This window comes from Salvelinus alpinus, chromosome 19 (assembly GCF_045679555.1).
Source record: "Salvelinus alpinus chromosome 19, SLU_Salpinus.1, whole genome shotgun sequence".
NCBI lineage: Eukaryota > Metazoa > Chordata > Actinopteri > Salmoniformes > Salmonidae > Salvelinus > Salvelinus alpinus.
The window spans coordinates 5,620,374-5,643,251 of record NC_092104.1 but is presented as its reverse complement, the minus strand read 5'-3'; the positions used below and the strand labels follow the sequence as shown (position 1 = coordinate 5,643,251).

The 22,878-nt window shown below is 43.1% G+C and overlaps 1 protein-coding gene across 5 annotated transcripts in view; it reads left to right on the top strand.

Moving 5' to 3' along the window:
• Positions 1-22,878, top strand: part of LOC139544906 (sodium-dependent phosphate transporter 2-like) — a 78,269-nt gene that overhangs the window by 9,242 nt on the left and 46,149 nt on the right. The window contains exon 1 of one of the 5 annotated variants that reach the window (XM_071352098.1): positions 21,328-21,753. The exons of the other annotated variants lie outside the window; for them this stretch is intronic. The gene's annotated coding sequence lies outside the window, so the exon portion shown is untranslated. Of the gene's footprint in view, positions 1-21,327; positions 21,754-22,878 lie in introns of those variants that run through there. 5 annotated transcript variants of the gene reach the window in all.

Genomic DNA, 22,878 nt, shown 5'->3' with positions numbered 1-22,878 from the left:
CTGAAGTAGTCGGGCAACGGGTCTGATAGGCTGAAGTAGTCGGGCAACGGGTCTGATAGGCTGAAGTAGTCGGGCAACGGGTCTGATAGGCTGAAGTAGTCGGGCAACGGGTCTGATAGGCTGAAGTAGTCGGGCAACGGGTCTGATAGGCTGAAGTAGTCGGGCAACGGGTCGGATACTATGGCGTTTGACTGTAGGGTAGAGGTCACACACGCAGTGTGTGATATAATGGTGGGCGAGAGTAGTCTTTCCTCTGGGGGTTCCTCTCTTAACAGGTGGTGACATCTTTATAGAATTTCACACATTCCAGCCATGTCATTGGCTCACAGTGACCACATGTCCCCTTCCAGAAACAATCCCTGACATATGCCCTACACCCTAGGCCATACACCCTACACCTAGGGCTGGGCGGTATACCGTATTTTACGTTATACCTGTATTGATGCAGGGACCGGTTTGGGTTTTTACTTTACCTTCTATACCGGTATTTGAATGTTTGGTTTGTTAAATGTGATACGCCGTGTGTAACGTCTATTTTTATAGTTTACTCTGCTACTTGAGTCATCTCTCTCCGCTCTTTCTCTCTGTGCCACTTTCCACACGGACCTAGCCCCGACACTTGGGTTCAGTCAACATGGTCAATGCAGCACATGTAACGATGTTGATGACAACAATGCTGTTATCACTTTGCTTCATATAATTCCAGCAGCGTTCTATAATGACACTATTAGTTTGTAGTTTCTTACATCAGCAAACAGCTAGTTTGTATTTTCTTAGCAAAGTTGGGCCTAAATCTTGTGAGACGTTAATGCTAATCGCTAGGTAGCTAGCTAATAAATGTACTGAGTCAGAACAAACGTAGCTAGCTAATACAGCCTGATAATACCAGTGATGGTGGAGGCCTAAATCAGCATGTTGTTTGTGCAACAGGATCTTCTAAAACAAAGAGGATCATGAAGTTGCTAAGAGAAAACATGCAATGTAGCAACAGCTTATAGGATCCCCTAGGAAACACTTGTCAACACTTTAGTTCCTTACCCTGTCACGATAACTCCTCCCTGGCATTTTAATTTGTTTTCCCATCTCAAACAACATTGTATTCAAAGTGCCCACTATTATATTCTAACTATAGAATTAGAATAGTCATTCTATTTCCATGATTCCAACAGTTTTGCTCTGATTCGGAAGTCAAATCTCAATTGCAACATTTGGTTAAAAATAAGTCATAGATTATTTGCCCGTATCGTGCAGTCCTACGTGGCAGTGTGGAACTTATCTCAATTGAGCAATGGAAAAAGTACTTCAGTAAAAATACTTTAGAGTACTACTTATGTATTTTTTGGGGTGTCTGTACTTTACTATTTTTTACAACTTTTACTTCTACTTTACTACATTCCTAAAGAAAATACATACATTTTCCCTGACCCCCAAAAGTACTTGTTACATTTTGAATGATTAACAGGAGAGGAAAATGGTCTAATTCACGCACTTATCAAGAGAACTTCCCTGGTCATCTCTCTGCCTCTGATCTGGCGGACTCACTAAACAGAGAACATCCCTGGTCATCCCTACTGCCTCTGATCTGGTGGACTCACTAAACAGAGAACATCCCTGGTCATCCCTACTGCCTCTGATCTGGCGGACTCACTAAACACAAATGCTTTGTTTGTAAATGATGTCTGAGTGTTGGAGTGTGCCCCTGGATATCCGTAAATGTAAAAAAGAAAGAAAAGAAAAAAGAAAATGGTGCCATCTGGTTTGCTTAATATAAGGAATTTGAAATTATTTACACTTTTACTTTTGATACTTAAGTACATCTTATCAATTACATTTACTTGTGATACTTAAGTATATTTTAAACCAAATACTTTTACTCAAGTAGTATTTTACCGGGTGACTTTCACTTGAGTAATGTTTTCTATTAACCTATTTTTACTCAAGTAAGTATGACAACTGGGTACTTTTTCCATCGCTGCAATGGAGTGCAGGAAATGCATAAATGATAAAAGTGCTGAAATTAGTTTTGGTTGAAATTAACAGTATAAACCAATCAGAATGGAGAAAGACTCATTGAAATCACTTATAATGTATGCGTTGCCACCCTAGGATCACTCACTACTCATAAAACAAATGTATAACTTTTAGTATTCAAAAACAAAAATGACCGTCATACCGTCCAAATGTGTTAATATACCGTGATATAATATTTTGGCCATATCGCCCAGCTCTACCTACACCCTACCCCCTAGGCCACTACACCTGAGCTCGTCACTCTGATGGGACTGGATGGGTGAAAGCAATATGGCCCAAATGGGAGGTTTTATATCTGTACACTGTACTGGTGTGGCCAGATTATTTATTTTATTTCACCTTTATTTCACCTTTATTTAACCAGGTCGGCTAGTTGAGAACAAGTTCTCATTTGCAACTGCGACCTGGCCAAGAATAAAGCAAAGCAGTTCGACACAAACAACAACACAGAGTTACACATGGAATAAACAAACGTACAGTCAATAATACAGGTGAAAAAAATCTATACAGCATGTGCAAATGAGGTAGGATAAGAGAGGTAAGCGTGCTGATAGAAGGGAGGAAATGATTTGACCCTTCATGATTACGAGTTGATCTCTGGAAAATCCCCTCCCCTCGCTGTCATCTCTCCTCTCCCTTCATCCACCCTCTCCTCCCCCCTCCTCTTCACGTCACTTCTCTTTCACCCCTTACATCCTGTCCTCCTCCTACCCCCTGCTCTCCCTTCATCCACCCTCTCCTCTCCCCCTGTCCTTCTCCAACCCCCTCCTCTCCTGTCATCCACCCTCTCCTCCCTCCTCTCCTGTCCTCCTCCTGTCCCTTCATCCACCCTCTCCTCCCTCCTGTCCCTTCATTCACTCTCCTCCCTCCTCTCCCGTCCTCCTCCTCTCTCCTCTCCCTGTCCTCCTCCTCTCCATGTCCTCCTCTCTTCTTCCACCTCCTCCTGCCCTGTCCTCCTCCCCAGTCGTTCTCCTCCCTTGTTCTCCCCTCTCCTCCTCCTCTTCTCCCCTGTCCTCCTCCTCTTCTCCCCAGTCCTCCTCCTCTCCTCCCCATGTCACCGGAACACAGACAGACCACCTGTCACAAAGACTAGTCCTCACAGTCAAGCCTGCTGTGACAGTACTGACACACACACAGTTTTAAAAACCCAGCCAGAACCTGGTCTGGACAAGTTACATCATAATATTAAGCTTCTTTCTATCTGATATGAAACAATGTAACAATTAATCCATGTCACACTTTGAGGAGCCTACAAATCCCTGGAAACGTGGAGATTATATTTACATGAGCTCTCTCTCTATATGGATATATATACAGTGGGGAGAACAAGTATTTGATACACTGCCGATTTTGCAGGTTTTCCTACTTACAAAGCATGTAGAGGTCTGTCATTTTTATCATAGGTACACTTCAACTGTGAGAGACGGAATCTAAAACAAAAATCCAGAAAATCACATTGTATGATTTTTAAGTAATTCATTTGCATTTTATTGCATGACATAAGTATTTGATACATCAGAAAAGCAGAACTTAATATTTGGTACAGAAACCTTTGTTTGCAATTACAGAGATCATACGTTTCCTGTAGTTCTTGACCAGGTTTGCACACACTGCAGCAGGGATTTTGGCCCACTCCTCCATACAGACCTTCTCCAGATCCTTCAGGTTTCGGGGCTGTCGCTGGACAATACGGACTTTCAGCTCCCTCCAAAGATTTTCTTTTGGGTTCAGGTCTGGAGACTGGCTAGGCCACTCCAGGACCTTGAGATGCTTCTTACGGAGCCACTCCTTAGTTGCCCTGGCTGTGTGTTTCGGGTCGTTGTCATGCTGGAAGACCCAGCCACGACCCATCATCAATGCTCTTACTGAGGGAAGGAGGTTGTTGGCTAAGATCTCGCGATACATGGCCCCATCCATCCTCCCCTCAATACGGTGCAGTCGTCCTGTCCCCTTTGCAGAAAAGCATCCCCAAAGAATGATGTTTCCACCTCCATGCTTCACGGTTGGGATGGTGTTCTTGGGGTTGTACTCATCCTTCTTCTTCCTCCAAACACGGCGAGTGGAGTTTAGACCAAAAAGCTCTATTTTTGTCTCATCAGACCACATGACCTTCTCCCATTCCTCCTCTGGATCATCCAGATGGTCATTGGCAAACTTCAGACGGGCCTGGACATGCGCTGGCTTGAGCAGGGGGACCTCGCGTGCGCTGCAGGATTTTAATCCATGACGGCGTAGTGTGTTACTAATGGTTTTCTTTGAGACTGTGGTCCCAGCTCTCTTCAGGTCATTGACCAGGTCTTGCCGTGTAGTTCTGGGCTCATCCCTCAACTTCCTCATGATCATTGATGCCCCACGAGGTGAGATCTTGCATGGAGCCCCAGACCGAGGGTGATTGACCGTCATCCTGAACTTCTTCCATTTTCTAATAATTGCGCCAACAGTTGCTGCCTTCTCACCAAGCTGCTTGCCTATTGTCCTGTAGCCCATCCCAGCCTTGTGCAGGTCTACAATTTTATCCCTGATGTCCTTACACAGCTCTCTTGTCTTGGCCATTGTGGAGAGGTTGGAGTCTGTTTGATTGAGTGTGTGGACAGGTGTCTTTTATACAGGTAACGAGTTCAAACAGGTGCAGTTAATACAGGTAATGAGTGGAGAACAGGAGGGCTTCTTAAAGAAAAACGAACAGGTCTGTGAGAGCCGGAATTCTTACTGGTTGGTAGGTGATCAAATACTTATGTCATGCAATAAAATGCAAATTAATTACTTAAAAATCATACAATGTGATTTTCTGGATTTTTGTTTTAGATTCCGTCTCTCACAGTTGAAGTGTACCTATGATAAAAATTACAGACCTCTACATGCTTTGTAAGTAGGAAAACCTGCAAAATTGTCAGTGTATCAAATACTTGTTCTCCCCACTGTATATGTAGATAGATAGATAGATAGATAGATGTTTACATTGTATAGATATTTCAGAAAGGACGACCTCTGTGGTAAGACAATACACATACAGTGCATTCAGAAAGTATTCAGACCCCTTGACTTTTTCCACATGTTACATTACAGCTTTATTCTAAAATTGATTAAATATTTTTAACCCCTCATCAATCTACACACAATACCCCATAATGACATCACAATACCCCATAATGACATCACAATACCATATAATGACAAAGCGAAAACAGTTTTTTTGTTGTTGAATTTTTAGCAAATTTATTAAAAATAAAAAACAGTTGACAGTGCATGTCAGAGCAAAAACCAAGCCATGAGGTCGAAGGAATTGTCCGTAGAGCTCCGAGACAGGATTGTGTATCGCTCAGAAAGATGGCAGGAATATGAGCATTTGTGATTTCAGACTTTTTTTGTTATGTTTTGTTATGATACTTATACTTAACACAGTGGGCTCCATCATTCTTACATGGAAGAAGTTTGGAACCACCAACTCTTCCTAGAGCTGGCCGCCCGGGCCAAACTGAGCAATCTGGGGAGAAGGGCCTTGGTCGGGGAGGTGATCAAGAACCCGACGGTCACTCTGAATGAGCTCCAGAGTTCCTCTGTGGAGATGGGAGAACCTTCCATAAGGACAACCATCTCTACAGCACTCTACCAATCAGGCCTTTATGGTAGAGTGGCCAGACAGAAGCCACTCAGTAAAAGGCACATGACAGCCCGCTTGGAGTTTGCCAAAAGGCACCTAAAGGACTCTCAGACCAAAAGAAACATGATTGTCTGGTCTGATGAAACCAAGACTGAACTCTTTGGCCTGAATGCCAAGTGTCACATCTGGAGGAAACCTGGCACCATCCCTACGGTGAAGCACAGTGGTGGCAGCATCATGCTGTGGGGATGTTTTTCAGCGGCAGGGACTGGGAGTCTAGTCAGGATCGTTGGAAAGATGAACGGAGCAAAGTACAGAGAGATCCTTGATGTAATCATGCTCTAGAACGCTCAGGACCTCAGACTGGAGCGAAGGTTCACCTTCCAACAGGACAACAACCCTAAGCACACAGCCAAGACAACACAGGAGTGGCTTCGGAAAACAAGTCTCTGAATGTCCTTGAGTGGCCCGGACTTGAACCCGATCGAACATCTCTAGAGATACCTAAAAATAGCTGTGCAGTGACACTCCCCATCCAACCTGACAAATTCTTCGACCTCATGGCTTGGTTTTTGCTCTGACATGCACTGTCAACTGTGGGACCTTATATAGACAGGTGTGTACCTTTTCAATTGAATTTACCACAGGTGGACTCCAATCAAGTTGTAAAAACATCAAGGATGATTAATGTAAACAGGATGCACCTGAGCTCAATTTCTAGTCTCATAGCAACGGGTCTGAATACTTATGTAAATAATGTATTTATTATTACACTTTTTTTTTTTAAATGTGCAAAAATTTATGAAAACCTGTTTTCACTTTGTCATTATGGGGAATTTTGTGTAGATTGATGAGTAAAAAAAATGGTTGATCCCATTATAGAATAAGGCTGTAACGTAACAAAATGTGGAAAAAGGTCAAGGGGTCTGAATACATTCCCGAATGCACTGTACGTAAGCTACTGAGCTTGTCGGATGCTTTAAGCACACCGTGATTTAAATAATTAAGACATACAAATGAAGACACACAAAAGACTTAAGAGGGAGACAGGGATGCTGGTGGCTTTTTGCAGATTCTGCTGTTTACGCTCCTCAAGTTGTGGGTAATAGGTCACCTATCACCCAGGTGTTGGTCACCTTTTCCCATTTGGAGCGCCAATTTATCTTCCCATTTGTACAGAGCTGCGTGCCAGTTCTGTTTTTCATATGTACATTTTCGTGGAACAGTTTCATTTATTTTATAATAAAGTCTTCGTATCTCAATCATTGTCATGTGATTTTAATAAAAATTATATCTAAATGAAAATTTGACCAATCTAAAAGTAACTTTTTTCCCCCATTGCCAACTATGTAAATAGCCTGCTTAAAGCCAACAAATAGAAACGTTGCAGGTAAAAAATATCCTAATTAAAAAAAAATATATATATATATTTTTTAATATATATACATTACGTTTAATATATAACATTACGTTGGCTTCGCCATGGCCTGTCTGCAAGGAACTTGAAACATTGTATCGACTTGATCCAGCCTGAAGCTTGGCTAACAAACTTGGAACATTGTATAAAATATTGTGGACCCTCAGACTTTCCCTGGAGCTCCGGAGTTGTGCCGCTGTAGGATTTTTGTGGGATAAGACGTAAGCAGTTAGGCCTATTTTTCAGACGTTTCCTCTGGATCAGAGCATTACATTTTCCCCCCCTTTCACGCCGAGTGTTTATCGAAAGAGAGAGGGCTGGAAATATTTCACACATACATTGAGGAACTATTGTCATTCTCAATGGATGTAAAAAAACAGACTTTGTTTACTTGCTGTTTGAGGTGAAGAAAACATTACATTGAGAAGTTCCACAGCTCATTAGTGGTGGTGAGTTAAGACCATCAGAAACAACTGTAAAATACTGTAATATATTTAATACATTAAGAGAAGTTATGGTAAACAAACATTGTAGATTTTAGAAATTATGGTAATTAAATGTACTAATGTTGTGCCAATCGCTTTGACCTTTGCAATGGACAGCGGTGTTAAATATTTTGTATTGTTTTGCAACTGAGAAACAAAAAAATGTGCGGTCCACCAACAGCCTATCGACCAGCTGACTAAATGGGGTCAGCCCTAGTTGGTTCGAGTCGTCATGTGAAATTCCCTACTGTATTGTGACTGATCCCAGTGCTCCGGAACAGCAACATTCCTGGTGGTTTTTTCAGAACGACGTTGACTCGGGCTTCTTAACGGTTCGCTGCTAATGCTAGCCGACATGTTTGGGAGTATTACCGCAGGTTCTGCCTTAGAATAACAGGCCTCAGATAAGCCCCTGACTCGCGTACCTAATCCTGCAGGCCTCATGGCGCACGCTGCACACCCTCCGTCCGAACGCGCATGTCTGATCCGTGATCTGCAGAACCTCCTAGCAGTCTTGTGATGGTACAGCAGCATCCACAGGATCCAGACACCCATGCATACCCCACAAGACATGCCACAATGTCTCTTCACAGTCCCCAAGTCCAGAACAGACTATGGGAGGCACACAGTACTACATAGAGCCATGACTACATGGAACTCAATTCCACATCAAGTAATTGATGCAGGCAGTGAAATTAGATTTAAAAAACGGATTACAAAACACCTCTATGGAACAGCGGGGACTGTGAAGCAACACAAACATTGGCACAGACACGTGCACACACACACCCACACACGCGATAACATACGCACTATACATACACATGGATTTAGTACTGTAGATATGTGGTAGTGGTGGAGTAGGGTCCTGAGGGCACACAGTGTGCTGTGAAATCTGTGAATGTATTGTAACGTTTTGAAAATGGTATAAACTGCCTTAATTTTGCTGGATCCCAGGAAGAGTAGCAACTGGTTTGGCAGCAGGATATTTGAATGAATACAAATTTTTCCTTTCTGTCCTCACTCTGTGGCCCCCAGCCTACACCAGCCAGGCAGCACAGCCAGCCGGTCAACAGTCAGCCAGGCAGAAATGCTGTTAGCTGGGTCATGTGCTGAAAGCCTGGATTAGGTGCAGGACGTCTGATCCAGCTTAGGAAACACGCATGGGCGCACAGTAGGGTGGGCTGTATTCAGATTTTCATATCGTCATACCGTACCTTCTCTCATCCCAGGATTTACGGAATTACCGGCTTGGTACGCAAGGGGGCGCTAAAAAGGCAAACAAAGCCCATTGGGTGTCTATTACCAGAATGCTAACAAAATTAGCACAAGTACAAGCTAATTTCCGTAGAGCCTGCTAGCTAAATATGCTAATGAGCACGAACTAAACTAATTGCAACAACGGGCAATCCAGGTTATAAAGTTATACATGTATAAGTAGTAACTACCGAATGTCATTTTTTTGTTGAGTTTGCACATTTAGAAGTGAATGTGATCAAGAGACATTGTGAAAATGAACTAAGTTTTGAAGCATGCCACATTTTACCTGGAGCTAATTCTGCAGATAGCACGACTGGGTGATTTTGAAAAGCCATAGTCATAATCGATTTTAATAATACTTTTGGCAAAATGTATTTTTAATATGTAATCTGTAGATACGATGAGAAGGGAAAGGTTCAAAACTTTTGTGAAACGGCACAGTTAAAGTATATGGCAAATATAAATCCAATATGGATGGTGTTAAGAGAAAGACGGGAGGGTTTGAGGGATGCTGAAGGGTGGAACTAATAACAAGAACTCATTTAAAATATACTGTGTCTGTAAAATGTATTCACAGTACCAGTCAAAAGTTTGGACACTTACTAATTCAAGGGTTTTTCTTTATTTTTACTATTTTCTACATTGTATAATAATAGTGAAAACGTCACAACTATGAAATAACACATATGGAATCATGATTTAAACAAATATTTTATATTTCTGATTCTTCAAAGTAGCCACCCTTTGCCTTGACAGTTTTGTACACTCTTGGCATTCTCTCAACCAGCTTCACCTGGAATGCTTTTCCAACCGTCTTGATGGAGTTCCCACATATACTGAGAACTTGTTGGCTGCTTTTCCTTCACTCTGCGGACCAACTCATCCCACACCATCTCAATTGGATTGAGGTCGGGTGATTGTGGAGGCCAGGTCATCTGATGCAGCACTCCATCACTCTCCTTTTTGGTCAAAGTACAGATTTCCACCAGTCTAATGTCCATTGCTCATGTTTCTTGGCCCAAGCAAGTCTCTTCTTCTTATTGGTGTCCTTTAGTAGTTTCTCTGCAGCAGTTTGATCATGAAGGCCTGATTTCATGCAGTCTCCTCTGAACAGTTGATGTTGAGATGTTTGTTACTTGAACTCTGTGAAGAATTTATTTGGGCTGCAATCTGAGGTGCAGTTAACTCTAATGAACTTATCCTCTGCAGCAGAGGTAACTCTGGGTCTTCCTTTCCTGTGGCGGTCCTCATGAGAGCCAGTTTCATCATAGCGCTTGATTGTTTTTGCGACTGCTCTTGAAGAAACCTTAAAAGTTCTTAAAATTTTACAGATTGACTGACCTTCATGTCTTAAAGTAATGATGGACTGTCATTTCTCTTTACTTATTTGAGCTGTTCTTGCCATAATATGGACTTGGTCTTTTACCAAATAGGGCTATCTTCTGTATACCACCCCTACCATGTCACAACACAACTGATTGTCTCAAAGGCATTAAGAAGGAAAGTCCACAAATGAACTTTTAACAAGGCACACCTGTTAATTGAAATGCATTCCAGGTGACTACCTCATGAAGCTGGTTGAGAGAATGCCAAGACTGCCTTGATGACAGCTTTGCACAAAGGGTGGCTACTTTGAAGAATCTGAAATATAAAATATATTTTGATTTAACACTTTTTTTGGTTAATACATGATTCCATATGTCATTTTATAGTTTTGATGTCTTCACTATTATTCTACAATGTAGAAAATAAAGAAAAACCCTTGATTGAGTAGGTTTGTGTCCTAACTTTTGACTGGTACTGTATGTTCAGAACTTTTGTGAAACAGCACAGTTAAAAATACATGGCAAACAGAAATAAAACTGGAATAAATGGGAGGGGTGGAGGGTAGTGGAAGATAAAAACAAACATGTCTGTACAGTGCGTTCGGAAAGTACTCAGACCCCTTTACTTTCCCCACATTTTGTTACGTTACAGCCTAATTCTAAAATGTAATGTGTAATGTTCACCGAAAGTGAACACATTGAGTTTGAGTTTAGATCGATCAGTTTTTCCAAACCCTCAAAGCAAAATGTTTCATAAATATTGATCACACAGGAGCTGTGGCTCGATTTAATTTAATTTAAAAGGCGATTAGTTGAGTATTGGTTGTGTCAAAGGGGAAATTATGACTGTACAGGTTTTTTAAGTAGAGACTACAGAATGTTGGTGTAATATGACTTCTATGTCTTAAGCCGTCCACATGCTTCCCATCCAAAATAGTTCTGAAGAGTTTGTGCATATATTATGCGGACATTTTGTGATGTTTTTGAACTTTGAGTTTTATTTTTTTTGTCTGTTTGGGCACATTTGTTTTCTGTAATCAAGCTAAAGTTCAGAGTCGAAGTCTACGCCCCTTCGTTGGTGATTGGTCAATTATAGGGATTCTTCAATATATAGTCTTTTTCATTCCACGAGAGACAACTCATATTCATGCACTTTTTTTTGTTTGTTGAAATACCCAAATCTTAGTTAGATGTAGAATTGTGCGACCTATGATCTTCTCAATTTATGACATGATTTCTGGTGTTGTTAATTAATTCAGAATATTTTGTCAGAAGTTTATACTGGCTATGGCATCTCAAAATAGTACTATTGCTGCTCTTCTTTTATCAAGAGAAGGTCTTTTAAGGAAGTATGTGAGCGCCCTCTTTTAAGGAAGTATGTGAGCGCCCTCTTTTAAGGAAGTATGTGAGCGCCCTCTTTTAAGGAAGTATGTGAGCGCCCTCTTTTAAGGAAGTATGTGAGCGCCCTCTTTTAAGGAAGTATGTGAGCGCCCTCTTTTAAGGAAGTATGTGAGCGCCCTCTTTTAAGGAAGTATGTGAGCGCCCTCTTTTAAGGAAGTATGTGAGCGCCCTCGTTCGGTTTCGGCTAGGCGCCAGCCAAACTGAAGCATGCTGATGGCTTTATTAGTCACACACACACGTAGTTATGTGGTACATTTTGTATTTCCATTTATTATGGATCCCCCATTAGCTGTTGCCAAGGCAGCAGCTACTCTTCCTGGGGTCCAAACATTATTAAAGCACTTACATATAAATCCCAAAAAGATAGAACAGTACATCAAACATTTTGTGTTGTGTCCTGATTTTACAAAGCCTTACAAAACAGTTGTATTTCCACATACAATGTCCTCCAGAGCAGATAGTTGTTAGTGGGAGAACAGTCTCCTCAGACACCGGAGAGAGTTGACCTGTCATGTATTTCAACACCTGGATCGGACTTTCCCAACAGCACAACGCAGGGAGAGGGTTGATTTTTGTTTCTTGTTCTAAAGGTTTTGTTTTTGGTCATGTTAAGGCTACGCTGGAAATTGTGTGTTTAGAGAGGGAAAGAGATGCCATTTTGTAAGTCCCAGCTGTTGTCAACCTGACTAACATTTTTACTAGGTGCTGAGATGATTTCTGAAAGTGTGTCTGTGTGGGTCCTGCAGACTTACTGTGTGTCTGTGTGGGTCCTGCAGACTTACTGTGTGTTTGTGTAAGAGCTTTTAAAGAAAGTTTCTGACAGAGTTGTTGTCATTCCTGAGGGCCCCCCCATTGTGGTTAGCTGGCGTTTGGTGTGTTTGTCCTTCCTCGCCGTGCAAAGACAGTTACCCCCCACCTTCCCCGACCGCCGCCGGCGTCAAGGCAACAGGTGCAACACACCCAGGGGTCCGTGTTCTGATTGGTTCAACATCGCTGGACGCACACCCAACGTCCAACCCATGGTCCATGAGCAAGCAATGTCTTATTTAACTACAGGATTAGAACTAGTTAGTGGTATTGTTGTTCGTTTCATTGATCTGTTCAGAGAAGTTTAAAAGCATTGGATTGGTGTGAGCTAGAGGGATTTTACACAACAGTTCATGAGGGGAAGTGAACAAATGCACACTAACGAGTGAGTGAGAGGAGAGGGGAAACTGACACGAGGGGAAACTGAGAGAGAGAGAGGACAGAGGGGTAACAGAGAGGAAACTAACAGCTCCTCTCAGACTAGCAGGCGAGAGAGAGAGATGCAGCAAGTCACCCACCGCTACCCCAAGCCTTAGCCTCACGACCACACCAGACACATACCAGACTTCCAATGCTGTGTGCATTCTCTTGTCAGAGGTTGGTTTGATGTTGATGTGTTCTCTTGTAAACCAAATATGCCAGATACAGTTGTTGTGGAGGGAGGTGCTCATTTTGGAAGTGGGTTGCCCTTTTGACTCCTACATGGAGCAGACCTTTGCTGAAATACCAGCCCCCGTGTCACGCCTGAACAGCCTTGTTTATCAGTACAAACTTGTAGAGCTGACATTTGGCCGTCTCTGCCACGTACATAGTAGAGATGTGCATAGATATTGGAAAATGCGAACGGATGTTAGTATTCGAGGGGGTGTAGAATGTGTGTACATTTTTTATAAGCCTATTTTAACACATACTTTTTTGAAATAAAATGTAAATATCCATGTGATGTTGTTACCTACCAGGATATACCATGACATTTTCATATTATTAATTTAATAAAAACAAGCTTTTCTATGTATTTTTTTAATTTGTATTATTATTTTTATATTTTATATATATTTTTTTTTTTTTATACTTTTTTTCCCCCTCCCCAATTTGGATCTTGTCTCGTCGCTGCAGCTCCCCAACGGCCTCGGGAGGCGAAGCTCGAGTCATGCGTCCTCTGAAACATGACCCGCCAAACCACGCTCCTTAAAACCCGCCAGCTTAACCCTGAAGCAACCCCCACCAATGTGTCGGAGGAAACACCGTTAAACGGGTGACCTGAGTCAGCCTGCAGGCACCCGACCCGCCACAAGGAGCCAAGTAAAGCCCCCCCGACCAAACCCTAGTGGTTAGTGTTGGGCCAGTAACCGAAAGGTTGCTGAATCGAATCCCCGAGCTGACAAGGTAAAAATCTGTCGTTCTGCACCTGTACAAGGATATTAACCCACTGTTCCCTGGGCACCGAAGACATGGATGTTGATTAAGGCAGCCCCCCGCCGCACCTCTCTGACTCAGAGGGTTAAATGCAGAAGACATTTCAGTTGAAGTCATTCAGTTGTACAACTGACTAGGCATCCCCCCTTTCCTTAACCCGGGCGACGCTGGGCCAATTGTGCACCGTCCTATGGGACTCCCGGCCACGGCCGTGGCACAGCCCGGGAATGAAACCGGGGTCTGTAGTGACGCCTTCGACCACTGCGTCACTCGGGAGGTTTCAATGTAGTTATTATGTCGCGTGCCCAATAAAATAAAGGCTGGTAGACTTCAACATGTGTGTTGTTTATGTTGGTCAATCAAAGCTGCAAAGAGGCTCAATTTGTAGTGGTGTGTAGGGAGAGTCCACTAATGCAATGCAAGATGGAGTAAAATTACAGAATTAAAAGCAGTAGGTTACAATGAGCAATCAACAGGTAGGTAGGCTGTTATTTTATCTGATTGGCGTTGGGGAGAATGTGCAAAATGTGAGCCTCAATTAGCTTAGCTAGCTAACTGGGTCTCTCTAGGCTACTCCAGTCAAGACAGGCACTGTTATATGAGATGATGTATAATATGGCGGCTGCTACAAGTTAGCTAGGAAAACCTTGGCTATTGCCAAGTAGCATCTCTCACTCTGCCTCTCTCTCTCTCTGTGTGTCTCTGTGTGTCTCTGTGTGTGAGATGAGAGCGACAGAGGCTGAGTGAGTGAGTGAGTCACACACACTCACAGAGTGAGAGAGAGACACACACACACACTCACAGAGTGAGAGAGAGACACACACACACACTCACAGAGTGAGAGAGAGACACACACACACACACACACACAGAGAGTGAGAGAGACACACACACACACACAGAGTGAGAGAGACACACACACACACACAGAGTGAGAGAGACACACACACACACACACACACACACAGAGTGAGAGAGACACACACACACACAGTGAGAGTGACACACACACACACACACACACACACAGAGTGAGAGAGACACACACACACACACACACACACACACACAGACACAGAGAGTGAGAGAGACACACACACACACAGAGAGTGAGAGACACACACACACAGAGAGTGAGAGAGACACACACACACACAGAGAGTGAGAGAGACACACACACACAAAGAGTGAGAGAGGCACACACACACACACACAGAGAGTGAGAGAGACACACACACACACACAGAGAGTGAGAGAGAGACACACACAGAGTGAGAGAGACACAGAGAGAGTGAGAGAGACACAGAGAGAGAGAGAGAGACACACAGAGAGAGAGAGATTTGATAAACCTGTATAAAGAGAAGCATGTTAGTGCTGTTTTGTGTAAAGTGTTACTACTCCCGTCCATAAATCAATTGCAGAATGCAGCCGTCTGACTGCCTGTAGTAAAGTCGATTTAATTCTCTTACTTGCATTAGTCCCCTCGTTTGGTGATTGGCATTTAGGCTGTGACAACAAAAATGCAGCAGTCTGTTTTTTAGCGGCGAAGAGTGGTAAGGTGACCTGATTTTGGAAGTATGAAAATACTTTTTTTTAAAACAGATTGTTAACCATAAAGTGTACATTTTTGATTCTAGAGCGGGGGGGTAAAAGAATTTGGGTCAGGGGGCAGAGTTCTGTCATCTATTTTCTGCCATCTATTTCCTTGATTTAGTCTAATCAGTGGAACAATTCTCATTCTTAACAATGGGCTAAAATATATGGGTATTTACTGAGTTCTGACAACAGGAACACTACTGTTATTCCCCATACTTATTTTAGCGTTCCACCTCTTTAAAAACGCTCTAGTGTAATCACATATTTGAAATCTGATATGCCTACTTGTGTCTTTTGAAAATGAATGATATGAGGCAATGTATTTTTTTTGCAGGACAGTTTTGAATTAAGTCCTACAAATAAGCATTAGATATGAATTGGAATCAAATATAATTAGACAGTTTTAGTATTGTGCACATGCTAGGCAGAGATGGAAGGGGGGGGACTCACAACTCATAAAACGCATGATATGTTGTCTGTGTACAGCAAGATAATTGGCAAGGATCTTCAACTAGTACGTGCATAAACCACCTGAATATTGATATTCATTAGCTCTTTATTGAAGGTTTTGGTGATTTTTGAGAAATGAATTGTTAATCACCTTGCACTTGGGAAACATATATTTATTAGTGGTGGCCAACCCTCCTGGAGAGCAAGCAGGATTTTCATCCGGGCCTATTTTAGAAAGAGAGAGAGAGAGAGAGAGTTCACCCAAATTGCAAAATGTTTGTGTCCTTGAAAGCAACATATGGACAAGGAGACTGCAATCTTATGATTTTGGCTACCCTCTGCCATCGACCATTAATCTAACAAACGTCCTGTGCAGAGCTTTGGTGTAGTGGTAACACTTTGGCACGTGTCACATACAACTTTCTACCTGAGAACAGAGATCAATCCCTGCTTCCAACTTCGCTGATGTTTCTAACATCTCCTTACCTCGTTCATTACTGTCTGAATTAAATGTCAAACCACCTAAAAAAATGTGCAAAAATATGAGCACACTTAAGATGTCACCCCCCCCCCCCCCCCAGAATTCTTTCTTTCTTTCTAAAAGTAACAAAATTGTCGAATTTCTTGAGTTAATTTAATGTTCAAGGCATCCTGAAACACCTGCCCTGTTTGTTTTGTTTTACACCCTGATCATAGGCCTTAAGCCTTAAGCCGAAATACATATTTGCAGGAAATGAGCTTTAAAACTGTACAATTTTCCCAGTCTCCAGGATTGTGCCAGGGGGCAATGAAATTCACATGGCAAATCTCACTCCAAGCTTTCTTAAGATGTTGGCAGCCCTGCTATGCAGAAATCGCTATGCCATTTCCTGGTTGCAAAAAGCAACTATAGTGTAGAGAATCATACCATCTAAACCGCTGTGAAATATATTTTTCCATATCCAGAAATATAGTATTTATCTGTTTTGAAAGCTGGTGTACAAAACCCAAAGTAAGATGCAGAAAGGGAGGCATAGAAATAGGGTACATAGAACATACCTCCCGCTTTGTAGACTTGCTTTCAATGAGAATGACAGATCTATAACACATTTCTATGTGAATTTGACTGGGCAGCCGTGGATGGGCCTGGGAAGAAGACGGATGTGGAGGTCACGGGCTGGCGTGGTTACACGTGGTCTGAGGTTGTGAGGCCGGTTGGACATACTGCCAAATTCTTTAAAACAACATTGGAGGCGATTTTATGGTAGAGAAATGAACATTACATTCTCTGGCAACAGCTCTGGTGTACATTCCAGCAGTCAGCATGCCAATTGCACGCTCCTGCAAAATCTGAGACACCTGTGGCATTGTGTTGTGACAAAACTGTACATTTTAGAATGGCCTTTTATTGTCCCCAGCACAAGGTGCACCTGTGTAATGATCATGCTGTTTAATCATCTTATTGATATGCCACACCTGTCAGGTGGATTATCTTGGCAAAGTAGAAATTCAGGCCAGAGTTCAAACTTGGTTTCATCAGACCAGAGAGTCTTGTTTCATGTCTGAGTCTTTTGGGTGCCTTTTGGCAAACTCCAAGCGGGCTGTCATGTGCCTTTTACAGAGGCGTGGCTTCTGTCTGGCCACTCTACCACAAAGGCCTGATTGGTGGAGTGCTGCAGAGAAGGTTGTCCTTCTGGAATGTTCTCCCATCTTGACAGAAGAACTCTGGAGCTCTGTCAGAGTGACCTTTGGGTTCTTGGTCACCTCCCTGACCAAGGCCCTTCTCCCTTGATGGCTCAGTTTTGGTGGTTCCAAACTTCTTCCATTTAATAATGATGGAGGCCACTGTGTTCTTGGGGACCTTCAATGGGCAGAAATGTTTTGGTACCATTCCCCAGATCTGTGCATCAACACAATCCTGTGTCGAGGCTCTACGGACAATTCCTTTGTCCTCATGGCTTGGTTTTTGCTCTGACATGCACTGTCCACTGTGGGACCTTATATAGACAGGTGTGTGCCTTTCCAAATCATGTCCAATCAATTGAATTTACCACAGGTGGACTCCAAGTTGTAGAAACATCAAGGATGATCAGTGGAAACAGGATGCACCTGAGCTCAATTTCGATGCTCATAGCAAAGGGTCTGCATTTTTATGTAAGTAAGGTATTTTTTTTATATATATTTTTTTAATACATTTCGCAAAAATTTCAAAACCTGTTTTTGCTTTGTCATTATGGGGCACTGTGTTTGAGATTTATTTATTTATTTAATCCATTTTAGAATAAGGCTGTAGTGTAACAAAATGTGGGAAAAGTGAAGGTGTCTGAATGCTTTCCAAATGCACTATGTAATTGGGAATTGATAGACACTAACAATCAAATGCAAAATGCAGAGAGAAGTGCATCTGGGCGCATAGCCAATCCAATGTCTGCATTGGGCCATGCAGCATTTACGGCGATACGGCCTCAGCAGAAGTCAGGCATTCATACCTCTTGCGCTTCGCCGAGCAGCGCAGAACTGTTGTCAAGGAAGTGAGTTTGTGTTTATACAGGGTGTACGGGCCCCACCTACCGTCATCCAATCATGCCAATGTGGAACTATACAGAGCCCTCTGCATTGTTACAACATTTGGGAGGTGCACGGCGAAGCGGTACGGAGCTGGATTTGGCATCTGCATATCTCCTGGAGGCTCTGATCACATTTTCAAATCAAGCATAAATTGTCTTTTAGTCTAGGCCTCTGCAATGGATTTACAGTTGAAGTCAGAAGTTTACATACACCTTTGCCAAATACATTTAAACTTTAGTTTTTCACAATTCCTGACATTTAATCCTAGTAAAAATGCCCTGTTTTAGGTCAGTTAGGATCACCACTTTATTTTAAGAATGTGAAATGTCAAAATAATAGTAGAGAATTATTTATTTCAGGTTTTATTTCTTTCATCACAATCCCAGTGGGTCAGAAGTTTACATACACTCAATTAGTATTTGGTAGCATTGCCTTTAAATTGCTTAACTTGGGTAAAACGTTTCGGGTCGCCTTCCACAAGCTTCCCACCATAAGTTGGGTGAATTTTGGCCCATTCCTCCTGACAGAGCTGGTGTAACTGAGTCAGGTTTGTAGGCCTCCTTGCGCGCACACGCTTTTTCAGTTCTGCCCGCACATTTTCCATAGGATTGAGGTCGGGGCTTTGTGATGGCCACTCCAATACCTTGACTTTGTCCTTAAGCCATTTTGACACAACTTTGGAAGTATGCTTGGGGTCATTGTCCAGTTGGAAGACCCTTTTGTGACCAAGCTTTAACTTCCTGACTAATGTCTTGAAATTGTCCTACCTCATGATTCCATCTATTTTGTGAAGTGCACCAGTCCCTCCTGCAGCAAAGCACCCCCACAACATGATGCTGCCACCCCCGTTCTTCACGGTTGGGATGGTGTTCTTCGGCTTGCAAGCCTCCCCCTTTTACGTCCAAACATAACGATGGTCATTATGGCCAAACAGTTCTATTTTTGTTCCATCAGACCAGAGACATTTCTCCAAAAAGTACGACCTTTGTCCCCATGTGCAGCTGCAAACCGTAGTCTGGCTTTTTTTATGGCGGTTTTGGAGCAGTGGCTTCTTCCTTGCTGAGCGGCCTTTCAGGTTATGTCGATATAGGACTCGTTTTACTGTGGATATAGATCATTTTGTACCTGTTTCCTCCAGCATCTTCACAAGGTCCTTTGCTGTTGTTCCTGGATTGATTTGCACTTTTGGCACCAAAGTATGTTCCACTCTAGGAGATAGAACGCGTCTCCTTCCTGAGCGGTATGACGGCTGCGTGGTCCCATGGTGTTTATACTTGCGTACTTTTGTTTGTACAGATAAACGTGGTACCTTGAAATCCCGCGAAGACGATATGCCCGCTGCTAAGACGATATGCCCGCTGCTAAGACTATATTTGTATATATATATTTCTTTTTAACTAGGCAAGACTATATGACTGCTGCAATGATAACCATGGTCATTGTAGTATAATGGTTGCTATGGCTATCATGGCTGTTGCCGTGTTAATGATTGCTGAAAAGAATAGGACCAGGCAGACACAAAGACTCCAAGACAGACGGAGTACTCTATAAGGCTTTTCCTAGATCAGCCCAGAGTGAACAGACCCGACACCAGTACTCTGGCCTTTTAGATCGCAGAACTCTTAACAGCTGGCCATAGATCAGCTTGGAGCGCGATCCCTGTTTGTGTCGTTGTTTTGTTGTGAGAGCTGGTGTCTGCCTGTGAAGAGAGGAGGAGAGGGCAGCATAAAGAATACTGTTCATCTCCTCTTTGAAACGAGTGATTGTGCCATAGAGAGGCAGAGAAGAGGCAGGAAAACGAACCAGATTGTGTGTTTTGCATATTGCAGACTCAGACCTGCGAGTAGGGCTGTGACGGTCATGTCATTTTGGATGATGGTTATTGCCCAGCCTAATGACTGCGGTCACAGTAATAACTGTTTTGAATAGCAACAACAACAACAAAATGTTACGGCTCGTTAAAAATATTTTCTCCTCTCCGATCCTGACTGCATAGGTTGCCATGGAAATAGAATGAACAGGACGGGCCTCCCCATTCAAGTCAATAATGGCTGGGCTGACACCCATCGCAAGTGTACAGGGCCCATAGGCGCAAAGCAGGAAGTGAAAGCAGGATATGTACCCATTTTTTAATATGGGCTGTGATTTTGTTGATTCAACTCAAATGACGTGACAAAAATACATTCCATTGCATGTGGCACATCGGTTAACATCATTTGAATGAACGTTCTGTATTACCATGGAAATGATTGCATCACAATACCAAGCAGCCATTGTGAGTGTACCCATGAGTTTACCAGTCAGATTGCCAGAGTAAGAGATTCACAGCCTGTTCTATTCATTATATATCTGTGCTGCTGCTGCAGGAAGGGGAAGGGGGGCATTGCCTAGGCAACCAAAGACTCGTTTGATACGACATCTTGCTTCTTTAAGCAAGAAGCAACAAAGTTTAACCAATATGTTAAGAGTCCATGTTACCGCAGAAACGGACTCAACCACATGAATGCTTGGCCGTCCCGTCTTCAGTTAGCTGTTCGTTCCAGACAAAAAAAAAAAAGTTTTTATTTTCATTCCGTCAGCGAGCTTCGAGCGTGTTCTATTTTCTTTTACAATGTGGTAGTGACGGAGAGAGTCACAGGGTACTTCTGTTACAATGTGGTAGTGACGGAGGGAGGGGGTTCACAATGCCCTTGGTCTAACTGCATGGCTGTTCCTGGCTGCTAGATACACACACCACCTCTCCTCTCTCCCCTCAACATCCCCTGTTTTATTCACTACCTCTGTCTCCATCTCCCTGGCCTCCCCTCGTGCAATTGGCCAGTCTGTGGTGCTCTGCCTCCTAGCTGGTTTCTGATTTGACAGCTAGTGCCTTCCTTTAAGAGGCAGTCTAGAGTCTAGACTGCTGCGCTGTGGCCGCAACATCCACACTATCTGCTGATACTCCTCTCTCGCTCTCCTCTCTCTCTCCTCTCTCTCTCTCTCTCCTCTCTCTCTCGCTCTCTCTCTCTCTCTCTCTCTCTCTCTCTCTCGCTCTCCTCTCTCTCGCTCTCGCTCTCTCCTCTCTCTCTCTCGCTCTCTCCTCGCTCTCTCTCTCTCTCTCGCTCTCTCTCTCTCTCTCTCTCGATCTCTCTCTCTCTCTCTCTCTCTCTCTCGCTCTCTCTCCTCTCTCGCTCTCCTCTCTCTCCTCTCTCTCTCTCGCTCTCTCTCTCCTTTCTCTCTCTCTCGCTCTCCTCTCTCTCCTCTCTCTCCTCTCTCTCTCTCGCTCTCTCTCTCGCTCTCTCTCTCGCTCTCTCTCTCCTCTCTCCTCTCTCTCTCTCTCTCTTCCTCTCTCTCTCCTCTCTCCATCTATCTATCTTCATTCCTCACACTGCATGTTGATCTGTTCCTTCTCTGATGTGAGGAGACTGCATGCTGAAGGTGAGTGGAGTTGACTGCGAGACCAGCTATATGTCTCTCTCTCTCGCTCTCTTTCTCTCTCTCGCTCTCTGTCATTCTGTCTCTTAAGTAGTGATTGAGGATTCCATTGTAAGTAATCTGTACCTTTTTTATGTGTGTGTGCGCGTTTGCTGTATGTATCAAGGCTGTACACTGTTGAGGTGTCATGGAGGATCTTTGATTATTTACCTCAGATGATGGTGTGTCTGTTAGCTGTGGGTCCTGATGCCATACACCATCTCTATGTCTGTCTCTGTTTGTCTATGTGTGTGTTGTTGGTCAGAGCCTGTCTCTGTGTGTGCTGTTGGTCAGAGCTTGTCTGTGCTATATCGATAGCATCTTTCTGGAGCTGTGTGGCTGAGTCGGTGTCTGTCTGCGGGCTGAGTCGGTGTCTGTCTGCGGGCTGAGTCGGTGTCTGTCTGCGGGCTGAGTCGGTGTCTGTCTGTGGTGCCAAGGTTCATGTTACATTTTAAAAAAGGAAGACGTGTGGGACAACAGTGGGATATCTAATGGTGATTGGGTAATCAATCAGTCAATCATGAAAGTAATGCTAGAACTGACTGGTCGGATCCTAGATTGTTTCTAGAGAAGAAATGGCCATAAAAGCTGCATCATCATTATTATTTTTTTAACCTTTTATTTAACTAGGCAAGTCCGTTAGGAACAAATTCTTATTTACATTGTTTGCCTACCAAAAGGCCTCCTGCGGGGATGGGGGCTGGGAGTAAAAATATACATATAGGACAAAAACACACGTCACACATGTTTGATGTCCTTAAAGACTGTCACTGTGGCCCACTTATTCAGACTACGCTGTCTCGTTGCTTAATCATAGAGTACAGGCTGTTGATTCAGACTACGCTGTCTCGTTGCTTAATCATAGAGTACAGGCTGTTGATTCAGACTACGCTGTCTCGTTGCTTAATCATAGAGTACAGGCTGTTGGTTAAAACTACGCTGTCTCGTTGCTTAATCATAGAGTACAGGCTGTTGATTTAGACTACGCTGTCTCACGGCTAGATCATGGAGTACAGGCTGCTATAAGCGCCATCTCATTTAAATCACTTCAATTTTTATACACTTTTTTTTTGCTGTACTTTTCATTGA